This window comes from Nomascus leucogenys, chromosome 16 (genome assembly GCF_006542625.1).
Source record: "Nomascus leucogenys isolate Asia chromosome 16, Asia_NLE_v1, whole genome shotgun sequence".
Lineage (NCBI taxonomy): Eukaryota > Metazoa > Chordata > Mammalia > Primates > Hylobatidae > Nomascus > Nomascus leucogenys.
The window spans coordinates 63,369,580-63,388,539 of NC_044396.1; positions in this window are offsets into that span (position 1 = coordinate 63,369,580).

An 18,960-nucleotide genomic window follows, 5' to 3' on the forward strand; every position below is an offset into this window, starting at 1 on the left:
TTTAAAGAAGGTGTCCACTCTAAGCACATGAATAAAAAGTAAAATACCAGGCCAGGCACGGTGGCTGATGCCTGTAATCCCAGCACTTTTGGAGACCAAGGCAGGTGGATTACCTGAGGTCAAGAGTTTGAGACCAGCCTGGCCAATATGGTGAAACCCTGTTTCTACTAATAATACAAAAATTAGCCAGGCATGGTGGCAGGTGCCTATAATCCCAGCTACTTGGAAAGCTAAGGCAGGAGAATTGCTTGAACCCAGAAGACAGAGTTTGCAGTAAGCCGAGATCGCACCATTGCACTCCAGCCTAGACGACACAGCGAGACACTGTCTCAAAAAGAAAGAAAGAAGAAAGAAAGAAAGAAGAAAGAAAGAAAGAAAGAAAGAAAGAAAGAAAGAAAGAAAAGAAAAGACAAGACAAGACCAGAATTAAATTTTGTATAAGTGAATTAGAGTAGATGAAATTAACTACTAAAGTTTGAAGGTAGAATAATTGTTTCCTTACGTTTAAATACCTGAAAGGGAATTATACGCCTATAGATGCAATATACTTTCTTTTATGGATTGAAATTCTTTATATTGAAAAATCAAATCATTTATGGCAATATATAGTAACTAACATAAGATCTTATATTTTCTCCTCTATACATTTAATAGAGTTTTGTGAATGTGACAATACGTTATAAACACGAAGATTGTCATTAAGAAGCCATAAAAAATAGAAAAATAAAAAATCAAGATGCAGCTTATTGTACTATTTCTAAGGGTTGTATACTGCTATGGTTGTAAATGAAATGTTTTTATTTAAACTGGTAGTAATCCAGAATCAAGAGGAAAGGAAACAAGAGATGAATCAGTAAATGCTGGAATACAACCCAGTTGCTTGACATATTAAGGCACTATTTCCTAATTATTATACTACTCACTTTGACCTTTACTCCAGCCCCAAGAGTTAGCAGAGGGTTCTTTTCCCCTTTAGTTTTTTTAAAGTTTGTGGTAAAAATTGTATAACAGAAAATTTATTGTCAAGCATTTTTAAGTGTGTAGTTAAATAGTTTTAAGTATATTCACATTGTTGTAAACAGATCTTCTTAAGTTTTTTTCTTGAAAATCTGAAATTCTAAACTTATCAAACAACAACTCCCCTTTAGCCCCTCTCCTTAGGCCCTGGTAACCTCCATTCTATTTTTATTCTACAAATTTGAGTACTTTACTCATATATATAAAATCCTACTATAGTTGTCTTTTTGTGATTGGTTTATTTTACTTAGCATGATGTCCTTAAGGTGTGTGTACATTGCAGCATGTGACGGGATTTTCTTCCCTTTTGAGGATGAATAATACTCAGTTTTATGCATAGCTGACCCTTGCACAATGCAGGGGTTAGCGGTGCCAAACTCTCCATGGAGTCAAAATCTGCATATATTTTTGGCTCCCCAAAAACTTAACTACTAATAGATTACTATTGACTGGAAGCCTTACCAATAACATAAACTGTTGATTAACATATATTTTATGTTATATACTGTATTCTCACAGTAAAGTCAGCTAGAGAAAAGAAAATGCTATGAAGAAAATCATAAGGGAGAAAAAAATGTACTGTTTATTAAGTGAAAGAGGATCATCATAAATGTCTTCACCCTTGTCTTCATGTTGAGCAGGCTGAGGAGGAGGATGAGGAGGGATTGGTCTTGCTGTCTCAGGGTGGCAGGGATGGAAGAGGTGGAGTAGGTTGAAAGGGAGACAGAAGAGGCAGGCACACTCAGTTTAAGTTTTTGAAAACATATCGCAGTTTCTGTCTGAGTTTTTGCTTTTTCATTTCTCTAAAAATGTTTCTGCATGGTACCAATCCATCTTTCACTGTTTGCTCTAGTTTCAGTGTCTGTATCATAGAAGGTCCAATATCATGAGAGAAATCAAAAGCAGTCTTGAATAATCAGAACTCTTCTAACTGTCTAATCTCAATTTGTTCTTTGACACTGTTTCTTCTACATTTTCTTCCTCATGATGGGACACTGGTTGAAAAGTATTCATCTCCATCAGGTCATCTTCCGTTAATTCATCTGGTGTGGCATCTATTAATTCTTGAATTTCTCCAAGATCCATATCTTGAAACTTTTACTCCCCATCTTTTTTTGTTGTTGTTGTTTTGCCATATCCACAATCCTTTTACATGGTTTCCTTGACTGACTTTGTCATAAATCCTACGAGGTCATGACCATCTGGACAGTTTTCTTCAGCAGGAATTTATATCATTTTAAGTCATACTTTATTTAAAATTCAGGCTTCATAGCTTTCATGACATTTTCTATAACAATAAGGGAATCTTCAATGTCTTTCCAGACATTGGTTATGTTCTCTCTCTTCTGTGGCATGGGTAATCTTTTTCACAGAGCATCCTGTGTAATGACCCTTAAAGGTTCTTATGACCACTGATCTACAGGCTGGATTAGAGATGTGTTTGGGGACAAGTAGTCCGCTTCAGCACCTTTGGTGTTGAACTCATGGGGTTATGATGGCCAAGGGCATTTTCCAATATCAAAAGGATTTTAAAAGGTTGTCCCTTTCTGGCAAGGTATTTCCCGACATGGTGGACAACCCATCTGTGGAATCAATCCAGAAAAAAGGCTGTCATTGTCTAGGTTTCCTTGCTGTACAATCAAAAGACTGGCAGCTGATGTTTATCTTTTCCCTTCATGTCCCATGGGTTAACAGCTTTATAATTAAAAGAGGTTCACTCATAAACCCTACTATACTTGCACAAACCGTAGAGTTAGCCTATTTATTTCTGCCTTGAATCCTGGTCTTTGCTTATCTTCCTTACTATTAAATCTTCTTTGTGGCATTGTTTTCGCTTCAAAATAGAGCACTTTCGCTGTAGATATTTTTTCTTCTCAATTATTTTTCTTAGTGGCATCTGGGAACTCATCTGCTACCTTTTGGTGGGCAGAAATTGCTTCTCCTGTTATCACGGTATTTTTTCAGTGAAATCTTTTTCTGAAATCATCAAGCTATAATTTCCTGGCATTAAATACTTCAGCTTCTATTGCTTTACATTGCCATATAATGACTTTGCTATATTTCAAATCATGTTCATGTCTATGAATATGCCTTATATTAATAGAAATTATGTGCCCAAATAAAAGCTGCATTTTTAATATAAGGTAAAAGGTTATTTCATAAAATGTGCAAGGTTTTCACACTTGCTGCACAACTGCAGTGATGGCGTCACAAGTGTTTCTGTTTGTTTTCTTTTCACATCGGTCCTTATGCTGGATTTATTTATCTTGAAATGGTGGTCATCCACAGCTGTAGACTCAATCTAAGGTACTTATCAAATAATTCAGATTTTATTATAATTACCTGGCTTTTTTTCTGCTTTTTGGAAGCACTTCCAGCATCACTAGTGGCGCTTCATATAGGTCTCTTGGTGTTATTTGTTTATAGTAATGCAAACCTTTACAGTGATTAAAAATACACAAGAAGCCAGTCATGTGCCCATGCCTATAATCCCAGCAGTTTAGGAGGCCAAAGTGGGTGGATTATGTGAGCCCAGGAGTTTGAGACCAGCCTTTGCAACATGGTGAAACCCTGTTTCCACAAAAGTTACAAAAATCAGCCCTGCATAGTGGAGCATACCTGTAGTTTTAGCTACTCAGGAGGCTGAGATGGTAGAATCACCTGAACCCAGTAGGCAGAAGTTGCAGTGACTGCAATCATGCCACTGAACTCCAGCCTTGGCGACAGAATGAGACAGTCTCAAAAAAAAAAAAAAGTAAAAAGAGATCACTTTTTACTGTGATATGCCATTTAGTGGAGAGACAAACTGCTCATGTGAAAATAATTAGCATTTTACATTTTTAGTGAAATGCATTTGATATCTTAAGCGGATACTTGTAACACTTAAGCTCACTGCAATAGCAACAGGAGGTGACTACAAAATTATTACAGTAGTACATCAGGTACTACAACAAATTGTATGCAGTATTGATTTAATAATGCATCCTTACATCTGTTTACATGTCTCTCCAGTATGAATGACACCATATCTGCTCTCTGTTCATGTAAGTTTTGATAAATTTTAACTTTTTATAATGGATTTGTTTATTTTTAGGGTAGCAAATGATAAAATAGACAAGGAATGTCTACATATATTTTAAACATACATGAAATATCTTTCTCTTAATTTTTTTTTATATTTCTAGGCTGCTTGGTTCATTGGTGAGTTTTTCAAGTTGTCACAAACATCCCCCAAATTCTCCAATATATTCACTGGAAAAGATCTAAGTGTATTTGTACCTGCACAGTTTAAACCCATGTTTTCAAGAGTCAACTGTATATACCATAATTTCTTTCTCCATTCATTCATTGATGTATATGCATTGTTTCTACCTCTTGGCTATTATGAATAATATTGCAATGAGTATAAACGCACGAAGAGAGTTGAAAGTTTTTGTGAGGTTACAAAGTCAATGTGAATCAAATACAGAATATAGGTGACATCACAGATTCAATTAATAGACCATAATTATAAAGATGGATATTCTTGAGCATTTAATGAAGGGAAGTATCAGTAAGAATGTGTTGTAAGAGAATGTATCAATGGAGGGATTGTTTTAAGTTGGTCTTTGAATTGTATGTGAAGTTTGTGTTACCAATCAAGGTAATTAAAATACATGAGGATATATGAAAATCGGTTTTGTTCCTATACACTAGTAATAAACAATCCAAAACAAAAATTAAAGAATCAATTCCATTTATAATAGCAGCAAAAGAATAAAACAGAAATTTATTTGACGAAGTAGTACAAATCTTAACTTTTTTTATAATCAACATTTTGATCAGTTGATGCTTTACAATAAGATCATTGAACATTTCTTAGAATTTTAATATAGTTTCAATTCTATTAACTTCTGAAAATGATTAGGAATCATAACTTCTTTTGGTCAAAAATTATGGTTTATCAATTTAATTCTTGAAATTTTATTTTTAAAACCATTTATACTAATGATGACATTTTATATACTGTAGAATTCGGGGAGACTGGAAGTGTAATGAAGGAGTTGAATGTATCCTACATGTTTGTTGTTCAAACTCAGTACACAAATGCTAATTTAAAACCATACAGAGGCCAGATGCAATGTATCACATCTACAATTCCAACACTTTGGGAGCCTGAGGTGGGAAGAATGCTTGAGGCCAAGAGTTTGAGACCAACCTGGTCAACAGTTTTTCTCCATGCCCCATACCTTTCTCTTTGCCACTCTTTCTCTTTTTTCTTTTTAAAATATTTGGATTCATAATGCATATGTTCTTTACTTGCTCTTTAATATAGCAACAGCAACATATGCTGAAAATATTTTCTTTGTTACATGACAGTAATATAACTGTAAAGAATGCATAACATTCATCTTTTGCATGATTGATTTAATCAGTCTCCTAATATTTGTTATTTATCTTTTCATTATTTACGATAAATAGCACCATAATGAATATCTATGTATAGAAATTTTTAAATGCATAAATGATTTCTTAAAATTTATTCCTAGACGTCAAGTTATTTGGTTAAAACATTACAAAAATTTCATTATTTTCATACATGAAAAAAGCATCAAAATTCGCAAACTGATTTTGGTTCAAATTCCAAAATTAAGGTTAAATTTAAAAAGAAAGTACTTTTTTATGTTTGTAAGTTAATAAGTAATTTGAGCTTAAATAACTTGAGCTTTCCAGAATAAGGTAGTTAACTTGAGAATTTCATAGTAAAAAGTCATAGGATACGTTCTAGTAACACTATTACTTCCTCATGGAAGTCAAGTGGAGTGAACTGCAAAGTTTTGGATGGAATCTACACCTGAGTAGCTATCTTTGCAACTGCAATTATCTGGGTAATTCATGCAGATAGCCTGGAAGTTTAGTGGTGAGATCTCGGCTCACTGCAACCTCAGCCTCCCCGACTCAAGTAATCCTCCCACCTCAGCCCTCTGAGTAGCTGAGACTACAGGCACACACCATCATAGTCAGCTAACTTTTTTGTTTGTTTATTTGTAGAGATGAGGTGTCACTATGTCGCCCAAGCTAGTTTGGAACTCCTGGAGTCAAGTGATACTCCTGTCTTGGCCTCCCAAAGTGTTGAAATTACAGGCATAAGCCACCATCTCCAGCCTTCATATAAATTTTACATAATACTATTTAATCATTACAAAGGAAAACTGTGTTGTAATTTTTATATCAATTCTGTTGAAACTAAACTAAATTCAGGAAAATTAATAGCTAGCAATATTAACTCTTACAATTCATGAACATGCCATATGTATCTCCTCCATCCATTTAGGTCTTTAATTTTTCTCAGCAATTCACTGTAGTTTAGAATATTAATGTCTTTTGGTAAATTTATTCGTAATTGTATTTGTTTCTTGATGCCTTTGTATGTAAAATAATTTTTAATTTTTCTTTTTTTTATTTCTGGTATAATGAAATAAAATGAATTTTAATGACTGCATCTTGCCTTAAAAATTCATGGAATAATTTCATAAGGTTTTCAAAAAATTTTGGGGAGTTTCTGTGTAAATCACACTGTCATTGTCACTGGTAAATAGAGATGTTGTTATCTGTTCTATTTCAACTGCATAGTCTTCGTGTGTTTGTGTGTGTGTATTTTTGTTTGTTTTTCCGGCCAGGCCCTTTGACATAGTGCCAAACAAAAGTTATAAGAGAAGACCTTGCATTTTTCCTGACCTTAGGTAGAAGACTTTCTATATTTTTTCATTAAACATAATGTATGCTGTAGGTAGGTCTTTTGCAGTTGTATTTCATCAGATTGAGAAAATTCCTTTATATGCATAGTTTCCTGAGAAGTTTCATCATGATTGGGAGTTTGATTATTTTTTGGAGTGTGTTTCTGTTTCTAATGAGAAGACTATAAGACTTTTCTCAAATATTCAGTTAATATGGTTAAGTAATTTGACTTTCAACTGTTGAGCCAACTACACAAGTCTATGAGAATCCTACTTGGCATTTTGAGGTTACTTAAATGTTACATTACTCATCCCAAAACTTTCAATTATGTGTGTGTGTGTGTGTATTTATATATGTTTGTATATATAGAGTCAATATAATATATATACCATAATAACAGCAATGCTCACATTTTGAACATTGTTTTCACATTGGTCCAAATTCACTTACATTTTTCCTACTCAGTTCTAATATCTGCCATCTCACCGAGTTGCTGTGGTTCCTTTTAGTAGGAAATGGCATTTAGAAATCAAAACATGCCATGTACTTTGGCTGATAATGATGTGTCAATACAGGTTCACCAGCTCTAACAAATGTACCACTCTGGTGGAGGATGCTGATGATGGGGTAGTCTGTGAGTCTGGGGAGGCAAGAGATACATGTGAACTCTGTATTTTCCACTCAATTTTGGTTTTGACCTAAAACTGCTCTAAAAATGTCTATTCAAAAGTAAGTGTATGTTCTATACAGTATTTGGTATAACTATGTTGTTTTCTTATTTCTTCTAAATGACATGTTTTTTAAAAAATGCACTTTATATTCTAACTGAGTATATTCTGTGCCTTTTAAAGATAGCATTATGCTTCTTTTCAAGATTAAGTTTCAATAGACTATTTCAACTGTATTTTACTGATGTCATCATGAATGCATAGGTCAAGTGTAAGAAAATAGTTTTGTAGCCTTAAAAGTTACAGAAATTTCTCACCGGTTGAAATACCTTCCATGCCAGTTTATGAGATATTTGACAGTGAATATTTTATATTTAGAATGTAGTTTTTTAGGTGACTTAGTGTTTCAAATAATTGAGAAAGAGGAGGTCAAAACTTTTAGCTTTTCTTTTACTTTGTGTTTCAAAATCATCTGCCACAGAAAGTACAAATAATTTTATTTTAACCACACAATTTAAGAATAGGTGCTAAGTATAAAGGTATTGGAGGAGGACATTTAAATTGCAGCACATTTCAAATAGATGAAGTCATCTATATAATAAGGCATGCTGCTGTAGGGCAAAATGCATAATGTCAATTTTCGGATTTATCTTCAGTATCATGGGATTTTGAGCCACAGGCTTGAAATATACTACTGTTGTCAGAATGTCCTGAGCTCGTAGAAAAGCAGACATTTGATGGATTTTTTTCCAGCTCTTTTTATTTCCAGGCAGGTAATTATATAAATTTGTGACAATCACTGTGGTGCTTTAGGGAGGAAATGCCGAAGCACAGCCGTAATAGTTTGAGCATCTTGTTACTATCATCCAGCAAGTTGGCTCTGCTTTCAGATTAAAAATCTTCTCATTAAAGAATTAATATTGTGAAGCCAGACCAGTAATGGTTGGACTTTAAACAAATTAAATTTATTTTATTTGCTGTGTTTATGTCTCATGGATTCAATTAGGCATAATTAATTAAGAATTTAGTTTTGTGTCTCATTTTCCTGGGTTCAAATCCTGGCTTCACCACTTTCTAGCTTGGAATTATTAACTAGTTACTTTTCTACAGCTCTGTCTCCTCATGTTAAAAAAAGAGTTATTAATAAAAGTGACTTCCTCAAAGTAATGTTGTAAAATTAAATTATTTAAGTTTTATAAAGTTATTGAATCAGTATTCATCATAGTAATTACTCAAAATTAGCTATGTTAATAATACTAATTTCCTGCTTATTAAGCAATATTTAGTAATAGTATCATTTCACTACTTATTTAAAAGAAATCCATCAATCCTTGAGAAAATAAAAGATGTCAAGAATTGTAATAGCTCCCATTTTCTTTCTAAGTAGCTGTCCATTTACATAAATTGATATCTCCAATGGAAGTGGAATTAAATAAACTTAATCATAAACTAAACTATTTAATAACTTATTTTGCATATAGATTTTATCTCTTCTGTAATATTCCATGTTCTCAATAACATTAAAATAATATATTGCTTATTAGAAATGCTTAGCATGTCTGTCAAATTGTTAATACTTTCATAATTAATATTTATACTGTAAAATATACAGTCAGTATTTATAAAAACATTTTTATCAATTATTAATTTTTTCAATACTCTTAAAATTTCCCCAAACATTTATCATGAACAGCTTTAAATGTTTTTCTAATTGAAGGCAAAATAGAAATATGAGATTTATATTTTTATATATTAAATATCTTAAAGAGGCTAAAAATGTGAAAAAAAATATGCCATTTGTAGAAGTTATTAAGCGCATCCTGCAGCAAAATATATCATTCTGATCCAAATGACTCTAGATTGACATATTCATGTCTAATTCACCTCCCATTACTGAAAGTAAATATTCCAAATTATCACACTTCTTTCCAGACTTGTATTCTTTTGCTGCCCTAAATCTTTAAAAAATGAACTTACCTCCTAGATGTCATACCTCACAGGTAAATTGAAGTTTATATATATGAATTCAAGAAATCATACTGATAGGAATCCAAATATTCAAGATAAAATAAACAATAAATTATAAATATATAGGTAAATATAAAACATTGTTATGTAGCTTTTCAAGAGCATTCCAAGATAATTGGTTACCTACATTAAAAATAAATTATGCGTTTATAGATTTTGTGTTTTACAGAAAATGTAGAAAAATATTTGCAAAAGTAATAGCACAAAGACAGAGACAGAAAAGCATAGACATTTACAGTTTTAAGGATTGTTATAAAAACATGAAAGTGGTGTAAAATCTTTGAAGATAAAATAAGTTGGTTGTATAAAATGCATTTCTTTTTAGATTTTTAACAATTTTTTTTTTTTTTTTGGTTTGAGACAAGAGTCTCACTCTCGCTGTGTCGCCCAGGTGGGAATGCAGTGGCTGGATCTCGGCTCACTGCAAGCTCCACCTCCCGTGTTCACACCATTCTCCTGCCTCAGCCTCCCCAGCAGCTGGGACTACAGGCACACGCCACCACGCCTGGCTAATTTTTGTATTTTTAGTAGAGACAGGGTTTCACCGTGTTAGCCAGGATGGTCTCGATCTCCTGACGTTGTGATCCCCCGGCCTCGGCCTCCCAAAGTGCTGGGATTAAAGGAGTGAGCAATAAGGCATAATTTGCATATAGTGGACTGCACAAATTTAATATGCACAAACTGATGGCTTATAAAACATCACCAAAATCAAGACATTGAACACATGCATAAACTCATAAATCCCTTATTCCCCTCTGTAATTCTTCCCTCCCACCTTTCGTGACCCTTTCCCCACTAAACCTTAGATCTGCTTTCAGTACACACTAGTTTCACTTTGCTAGGATTTCATGTAAATTGAATCATACCATATGTAATTTTATGTTGTTGTTGCTGTTGGTGGGGGCAGTCTGACTTCTAACATCAGCAGAATCATTTTAAGATTCATATATTTATTATAGGCATGAATAATCCCCTTTCTTTTTGTTTATGAATGATATTCCATTGCATATATATACCAGTATTTATTTGTTTATCTGTTCACCAATTGATGGGCATTTGTTACTTTGCAGTTTTCACTTATTGCAGTAAAGCATATTTGACTATTCATGTAATAGTTTGTGTAGAAAAATACTCCATCATTTTTCTTGGGTGAATACCTATAAAGGGAATGGCTAGGTCTTATGAAAGACGTGTGTTTAATTTTTTATGAAATTGTTGGATTTCCAAAGTATTTGTGTCATTTTACATCTCTAGTAATAGTGAATGGGAAAAATATTCCACATTCTTGCCTAGACTTGATATGGTCAGACTTTGTAATTTTAGTCATTCTGGTAGGTGTATAATGGTATCGCAATGTAGTTTGGCTTTGCAGTGCCCTGGTAATTAGAAATGTTGAGTATATGATGATATGTTTATTTACCATCCTTACATATTTTCTGGTAAAGCATCTGTTCAAAAATCTTTTTTGCATTTTTTTAAAATTAAATTGTTTGGGCCGGGCACAGTGGCTCATGCCTGTAATCCCAGCACTTTGGGAGACTGAGGCGGGCGGATCATGAGGTCAGGAGATTGAGACCATCCTGGCTAACACGGTGAAACCCTGTCTCTACTAAAAATACAAAAAAATTAGCCGGGTGTGGTGGCGGGCGCCTGTAGTCCCAGCTACTCAGGAGGCTGAGGCAGGAGAAAGGCGTGAACCCAGGAGGCGGAGCTTGCAGTGAGTGGAGATCGAGCCACTGCACTCCAGCCTGGGCAACAGAGAGAGACTCCGTCTCAAAAAAAAAATAATAAATTGTTTGTTTAAGAGTTCTTTACATGTTCTGTGTGATAGGCAATTAATTGATCCTGAAATAGATTATTGAGGATTATCTAGTAGGGTTAATCTGAATACATACACCCTAAAACCGAGAGCTTTCTCAAGTTGGTGGCACAAGTCAGAGAGATTTGAAGAATAAGAAAGAATGAATGCACCATTGCTGATATATAAATGGAAGAAACTGTATGAGAAAGAATGCGGATGACCATAAGGAGGTAAAAGATGTCCTTGTTTAAGAGTCTGAGAAGAAATGAGACAGGACATCAGTCCTACATCTGCAAGGAAATAGATTCTGGAATTTGCCGTGCTGTGATTTTGAGCCTAGAAGTAAATTCTTCACTAGGACCACAATCTAAAGTGTCCAACCCAGACATTATCTTGATTAATGCCTTATAACCTTGAGCATAAAACCCATATCAGTTCACTTGGACTTCTGACCTACAGAATTGTGAGATGATAAATGGATATTGTTTTAAGCTGCTAAATTTATGGTAATTTGTTATGCAACAATAGAAAACTAATATATTCTGTGTAAAAGTTTCTGATTAGATATGTTTTGAAAATATATTATCTATGTCTGTGCCTTTTCATTTCAATCCTTTAAGAGAAAAACTCAGAAGGAAAGTTTTAATTTTGGAGAAGTCAAAGCTCTCATTTTATATGAATTATAATTTGGAGGTCATATCTAAGAGATTTTTACCAAACCTTCATTTGCCTTTTATGTTTTCTCTAGATCTTTTTCATAATTTTAGGAAACATATTTAAGTTTATTGCCAATTTTAAGTGAATTTTGGTTATTGTTAGAGATATCAATCAAACTTTTTTCTTTTTCATGTACATACCCAATTATTTTATCACCATTTATTGAAAAGAGTGTCCTTTCTCCACTGCTTGCATTTTTAAAGACTTTTCATCAGTCGGTTCTCTTAATCCATTTTCTGTTGCTATAACAGAACCTGAGACTGGGTAATTTACAAAGAAAATAGGTTTGTTTGGTTCATGGTTTTACAGGCTGGGAATTTCAAGGGCATGGCCCTGGCTTCTGGCGAGGGCTTTCATGCTGCGTCATAACATATTGAAAACATTCAAAGGGGAACCTACCATGTACACATGAGAAGAAGGACCAAACAAGAGGAAAAACTCACTTAATAACAATCTTCTCTCCTGGAAACTAATCTATTCACAGAGACTTAATCCTGTCTTGGGAGTGTAAGAACTCACTTACTGCTGTGAGACTAGCACCAAACCATTCATGAGGGATCTGCCTCCATGACCCAAACACCTCTCACTAGGCCCCACTTCCCAACACTGCCACACTGATGATCGTATTTCAGCAAGAATTTTGGTGGGGAAATACAAACCATATCCCAACCATAGCAGTTGTCCATGTATATATAGATCTATTTCTGGGTTCTCTATTCTGTTGTTCTGAATATATGTGTATATAACATGTATACAATATATGTAATAGTCAATACCAAACTATTTGATTACCATAACTTTATACCATGTCTTGGAATCAACTGGTGCTGAACTTCTAACTTTATTTTTTATTTGCAAAATTGTGTTAACTATTCTAGGTTCTTGCCATTTCCACATTAATTGTAGAATTGGTTTGTTAATTTCTACAAAAATTACGCTAAAATGTTTATTGAGATTGCTCACGAAATCTATATATAATTTACAGATAATAATGTCAAAAAATAAATCTTCCGACAAATGATCAAGCTATATATCTCCATTTATTTATGTATTTTCAATTTGTCTTATTTGTAGATTTCAGCTATATGGGTATTACCCATCTTTTGCTATATTTATCCCTAAGTATTTCTTAATTTTTGAAGTGCTTTTATGCGATATTTTGAAATTTCAATTTCCAAGTTTTTGTTGCTCGTAATATAATTATGCATACATGTTAACATTATATCCTAAAAACTTATCTAAACTCACTTAATACTTTAATTAATTTTTTTTAAATCCACTATATTTTCTATATAGAATAGAGTTTTTCAACAGCATCACTATTGGGATTTGGACTGTATAATTATTTGTCGTAGGGGGCCATCCTGTGTATCATAGCATATTTAGCACCATCCTGATCCTCTATATATTAGATGCCAAGAGCACCTCACTTGTGATAATTAAAAATATCTCCAGATATTGATATATATCTCCTGAGGAGCACTATCACTCCCAGGAGGAAACCAAAGATTTATCACGTCATCTGCGAATAAAGGCAGTTTTCCAATTCTTTTCCAAACCGAATGTATTTATGTTCTTTCTTTTCTTTTCTTTCTTTCTCCTTCCTTCCTTCCTCCCTCCCTCCCTCCCTCCCTCCCTTCCTTCCTTCCTTCTTTCTTTCTTCTCTTCTCTCTCTTTTGCGGTATTGCTTCAACAATGCATTCTAATAGTATGTTCAATAGAAGCAGTAAGAAGGAATATGGAATATCATTGTCATGATCTTTATATTAAAGTGGATATATTCAGTCATTTGCTAATTGAAATAATGTCAACTATATGTTTTATTAAATGCCCCTTTTATTAAATTCAGATATCTTCTATACCTAAATTGTTGAGAATTTTAATCTGGAATAGATGTTGGATTTGGTCAAATTTTGTTGTTGTTGTTGTTGTTCCATTTTTTGAGATTTTCACATATTCTATTACTATTAAAGTTTTCTATTATTGTGAATTGCATTGATTAATCTTTTTAAATGTTAAACCAACTTTACATTTGTATGATCAACTTTACTTGGTCATAATGAGTTATCCATTTAATTTACAGCTGGATTTTATTTGCAAAATATTTTACTTAAAATGTTTACATTCATGTTGATGGGGAATAATAATCTGTAAGATTGTTTAAATAATATAATTGATTTTGGTGTTAAAGTAATACTGACTTCATAGAATAAGTTAAAGTGTATTTCATCCTTTTCAATTGTGAGGAAGACTTTCTGTTAGATTGCTTGATATTCTGTAGAACTAACCAGTGAAACCGTGTTGGCCTAGAATTTTCTTTGTGGGAAGGTTTTTAAGTACAAATTTAACTTATTTAATAGAAATGAGGCTACTCAGTTTATTTCCTAATTAGTGAATGGCTTTGGTAATGTGTTTCTGTAAGGGAATTTCTTTATTTCATATTGTAGAATTACTGGCATACGGTTATTCAGAGTGTTTCCTTATTATCCTTTTGACAGCTATAAAAATCTTCATTGATGTTACCTCTTTCATTCCTTACATTAGTAATTTTTGTTTTCTGAATTTTTTTCTCATCAACTTGGCCATGGGTTTATAAATTTTATTGAATGTATGAAATAACCAGATTTGGGATTTTTTAATTTTCTCTATTGGCTTTTTGTTTTGTATTTCATTGATTTCTGTTTTCATCTTCATTATTTAATTTCTTCTATTTGAGGTTAGGTTTACTTTTTTTCTAGATTCTTCTGCTGTAAGTGGAGATCATTGATGTAAAACCATTTTTCTTTTCTAGTATTGACATTTACTTCCATAAATTTCCCACTACATCATCATTCTTTAGTGGCATCTCTCAATATTTTATATGTGTTTTTACATTCATTCAATTCAAAATTATTTCTAAATTCATTTTATCTCCTGTTCACCTTCATTAAATAAATATATTTTGAAATTTAAAAAAAATGTCTTATTTGACTCACGCATTATTTTTAAAAGTTGCTGGTTTATTTCAAATGATTTGGAGATTTTTCCAGATATCTTTCTGTTATAGACTTCTAATATAACTTTATTATAGTGAAAGAACTATACTTTGTATGACTTAAATCATTTTTAACTGATTCAAACTGATTTTATGGCTCAGAATACTGTCTATTTTGGTAAAGCTTTTTGTACACTTTGAAGACAGTAAATTATTTTGTTGTTGGGTAGAGTGTTCTGCATGTGTCAACTAAGTTGGTTGATAGCATTTTTTAACTCTTCTATATTCTTATTTTTGTCTCACTGATCAATTATTAAGAGGAGAGTATTAATATTTTTGGCCATACTTACAAATTTTTCACTTTTTACTTTTAAATTTTTCTTGGCTTTATATCTAGCTTGAATTCCTTATATCTCTTGCTATTTTATCAAATCAGACAATCTCTAAATTGAAATTAAAAAGCTAGGGCACTAACATTTCATGTCATTATTTATATTAGGTAAACCTATCATCATGTTATTTCTTTTCAAATTATTCTACTGAGGGTGAGAGAGCTTGGTAAGCAACACAGCAATTAATCAAATGCTGACTGTATTCTAAAACACATGCCTTAATTATTTCCTAACACAAATTAATAGTACTATGAAGGAGACAAGTATTATTCATGCATACAGTTATTCATTCTACAAATGTTTATTGATCATCACACATTATCTTTATCTTTCAAGGTGATTATATCCAGTAGATAGTTGTAACAATCAAAAACTAACCAATTTTATGGGAGTAATTTTTACACTTGTCTCCATAAAACTACTATTCTTAGGCCTTTAACCTCCTGTACCACCAACAACTTGCTCTTTGTCAAAGCCCCCTACCCTCTCTATTAAAGGACTTATGAGGTACCTTGGGCCTTTAATAAGCTACTGCATGGAAGATGCAGTGGGAAGAGGGCAGTATTGCAAGCACAGAATATCTTGCATGGTACTCAGCAAGGTTCTGGGCCAAAGAGAATATCTTGCAGTTGAATTAACTTCAGGCTTATGTGCACATAACTATTTTCCTAAATTTTGGCTGTGCTTGGTCCACACTCAAAATTCCAAGTGATCATTGTTTCCTGTTTTTTTTTTCTTTCCAGTGGAGACAAATTCTACAGATTTGGGGTAGTTCTTTTTCTTTTCTCTCTATTTATTTCATTTGTTAGAATTCTAATTTTTTGGAGTGCCTCCCTCAGATCTTCCTTTTTCATTCCCACATGCCTTGGTTGTGTCTCAAAACAATGAATGCTAACTGATCCTTGTTCTTCTAATTCCTACATATAAATATTCTTTCTCTCTTACTAGTATGGTTGCCTCTTTTTGGGAGAAAAGTCACTTACAAGGGGGACAGAAATTGCTAAGATTAATATTCAAACTACAAAAAGTAGTTTTGGGGTCCAGTGAATGTTGCCAAATGCATGTGTATATATGTATATATACACACATATATATTCTCTATATACACACATATATTTTATATATTACATATATATGAAGAGATATATGAGATATATGAAGAGAGAGAGACTAGAATGAAGAGAGAGACTGGAATACGTACGTGTGTGTGTGTGTGTGTATATATATATATACAAAATGTTACATTACACAGTTATCATTCTAACCATACTTGCATGGGACTTGCTTCTAGGAATACTTCTTCACCCAATTTTTGGATGTACATTGAAAAGCTTATGTGCTTTAGCACCTCAAAATGGAAGGATGAAGACTCTGTAGAATAACTAAAATGTGCCATGATCACAGGCAGGAGGCAGTTAGCAGAAAACATTTACATTCATAAGGTTGCAAAATTGTAAGTGAAGATCTAGTTCTCATTAATGCCTAGTTAAAATGGCAGTTCTCATCAGAAACTGACAATGCAGCACACAAAATTGTAAACGTAGGATTTGTTATTTTTTGTTTTGATTAGCATACCTGCAATTAAAATAATCAGAATCTGTGTTTGTAAGGTACCAACCAGATTATGTTTGTTTGTAAATAGCTTACACATCAAACAATACATAATAAATACCTCATGATGTGAGGCTGAATTATCTTTCTACTATCTCTTTAGAAAATTATATTCTAATTATGATATGAAGACACAATTAGAGATTCCACCCGTAAAGCACAGTAAAAAATACTACAGAATAATGCAAGCAGTTAACCAATAATATTGTCTTGTTTTTCTGTATTTTGTGATGCCCTTAGAATTTGCAAGTTTTTAAACATAATCTGGTATAATTTGTTTGTTCATTCTAAATTACTATTATGTTCATATATAATTTTATTTTCAATATTTTTGTGTTCTATATTATTTTAAAAATATTTGCAATACCTGACTCCACCCTGACTGTACATCAAAAGCCTACACAGAAAAGGAAGAGCATTAGGAAATGGTCTTTTAAAGCTAGTGCAAAGCCAGATTCCGGTGGACTTTTAGGCAATAGGAAGAATTGAAATTGTATCTTTACTGTTTACCAGGCTTGTATCAAAAAAATATGTTACTCTGGTTCCTGTGTGAAGAGGAGATTAGACAGAGGAAGCCAGCATAGAATCAGATATGAGCTGGAAATCAATTTTATTATTCAGGCTTAAACTGATGGTGGCTCAGTCGAGAATTTCATAGGTAGGCAAAAGATATTGAAAAGCTTAGAAAGTGTAAAAACAAAGTGCTGTATGCAACAGTAGGTTCTTTTGTGTGTTTTGTTTTTATTATTGTTGTTTCTTTGTAATACATTAACTGTTGGGAATACAAAGAAAGAGAAAATGATTTATGTCTCATGGGTATTTGTCTCAAGGCTCTGGGTAAAAGGTTGCTACACTTACGAATAAAGAAGAAATAAAACTAAAAAAAATGTGTAGGGCTTGTGCAAAGGTACATATCAGTACAAACAATAAAAGAAAAAAAAGAAATGGCCCAAATGGTTTACAGACATAAAAATTCAAAGGCTAAGGTTCACAAGAAATGGAGTGCATTCAATAACATCAAATTTTGTTGAGATTTTGACATCAATGAAGGCAGAGATGTATTTATTGGATTTAAAAATAAAGTTACTTTGGCATGAACACATGTAGTATTCTGCAGGGGTTAGAGCCTTTTGATGGATTGGAGTGAGTTGAAGAGTATGATGTGAGGAGGTGGTTCTTTACAAGAAATACTATCAAGAAGTGTTTATTGAAGGTGGGCAGAGAAAAGAGTAAATACAGAGTGAACTACAGTCTCTATAAGCAAATGAATGATGTAGCTATTGTAGCTCATTATTATCAGAATAGAGAAATTGATTTCTCTTGAGAATAAAAAGAAATACGAATATTTGGTGATTCAGGAGAGAGAACAATACCAGAAGGTTAACTGATGAATTTTGTAATTTGGATTCCTCCAGCAGCCACCCATGAAAAAATAAATCAAGTGTAAGTAGTTTATTTTGGAGGTACAGAGATACTAGTAGGGCAGTCAGAAATTAAAACTGGAAACAGAAGTCAGCTAATAAGTTTGTGTTATCAGGCCAGCCAGCATCATAAGAAATAGCATAGAACACGTATTTGTTACTCCATCTGAGAGACAGGAATTTGGGATAAATTTACTTGAGACCTTCTCCCAGATTGAATGTCAGGCTCTGATGACATCCAGTAGCCTTCCCTAGAGAAAGCCCTTAGGCAGACATAGAGATAGTGGTACCAGGACATTGTTCAGGACACCAGAATTATGAAAGCCTGAGGGCTGTAGATGGAGCACTTATAACATCATACATGTCCAAAACATGTAAGTTATAAAATTGAGTATTATATTAATAAATTCCAGGTTAAAGCACATATTTTTACTTAAGAATGTAAATGTTACATTTTTTATATGTTGCCTTATTTGAACAACTTTTAAATAATTTTTACAGTAATGAAAACAAACTGAAAGTGTCATATTTAAATGGTTTCCCTCAGTTGAATGTTTGGACAGAACAGATTGAAGAAGAAAACCACTGGTTATTCATATAAATGGAAAAATAA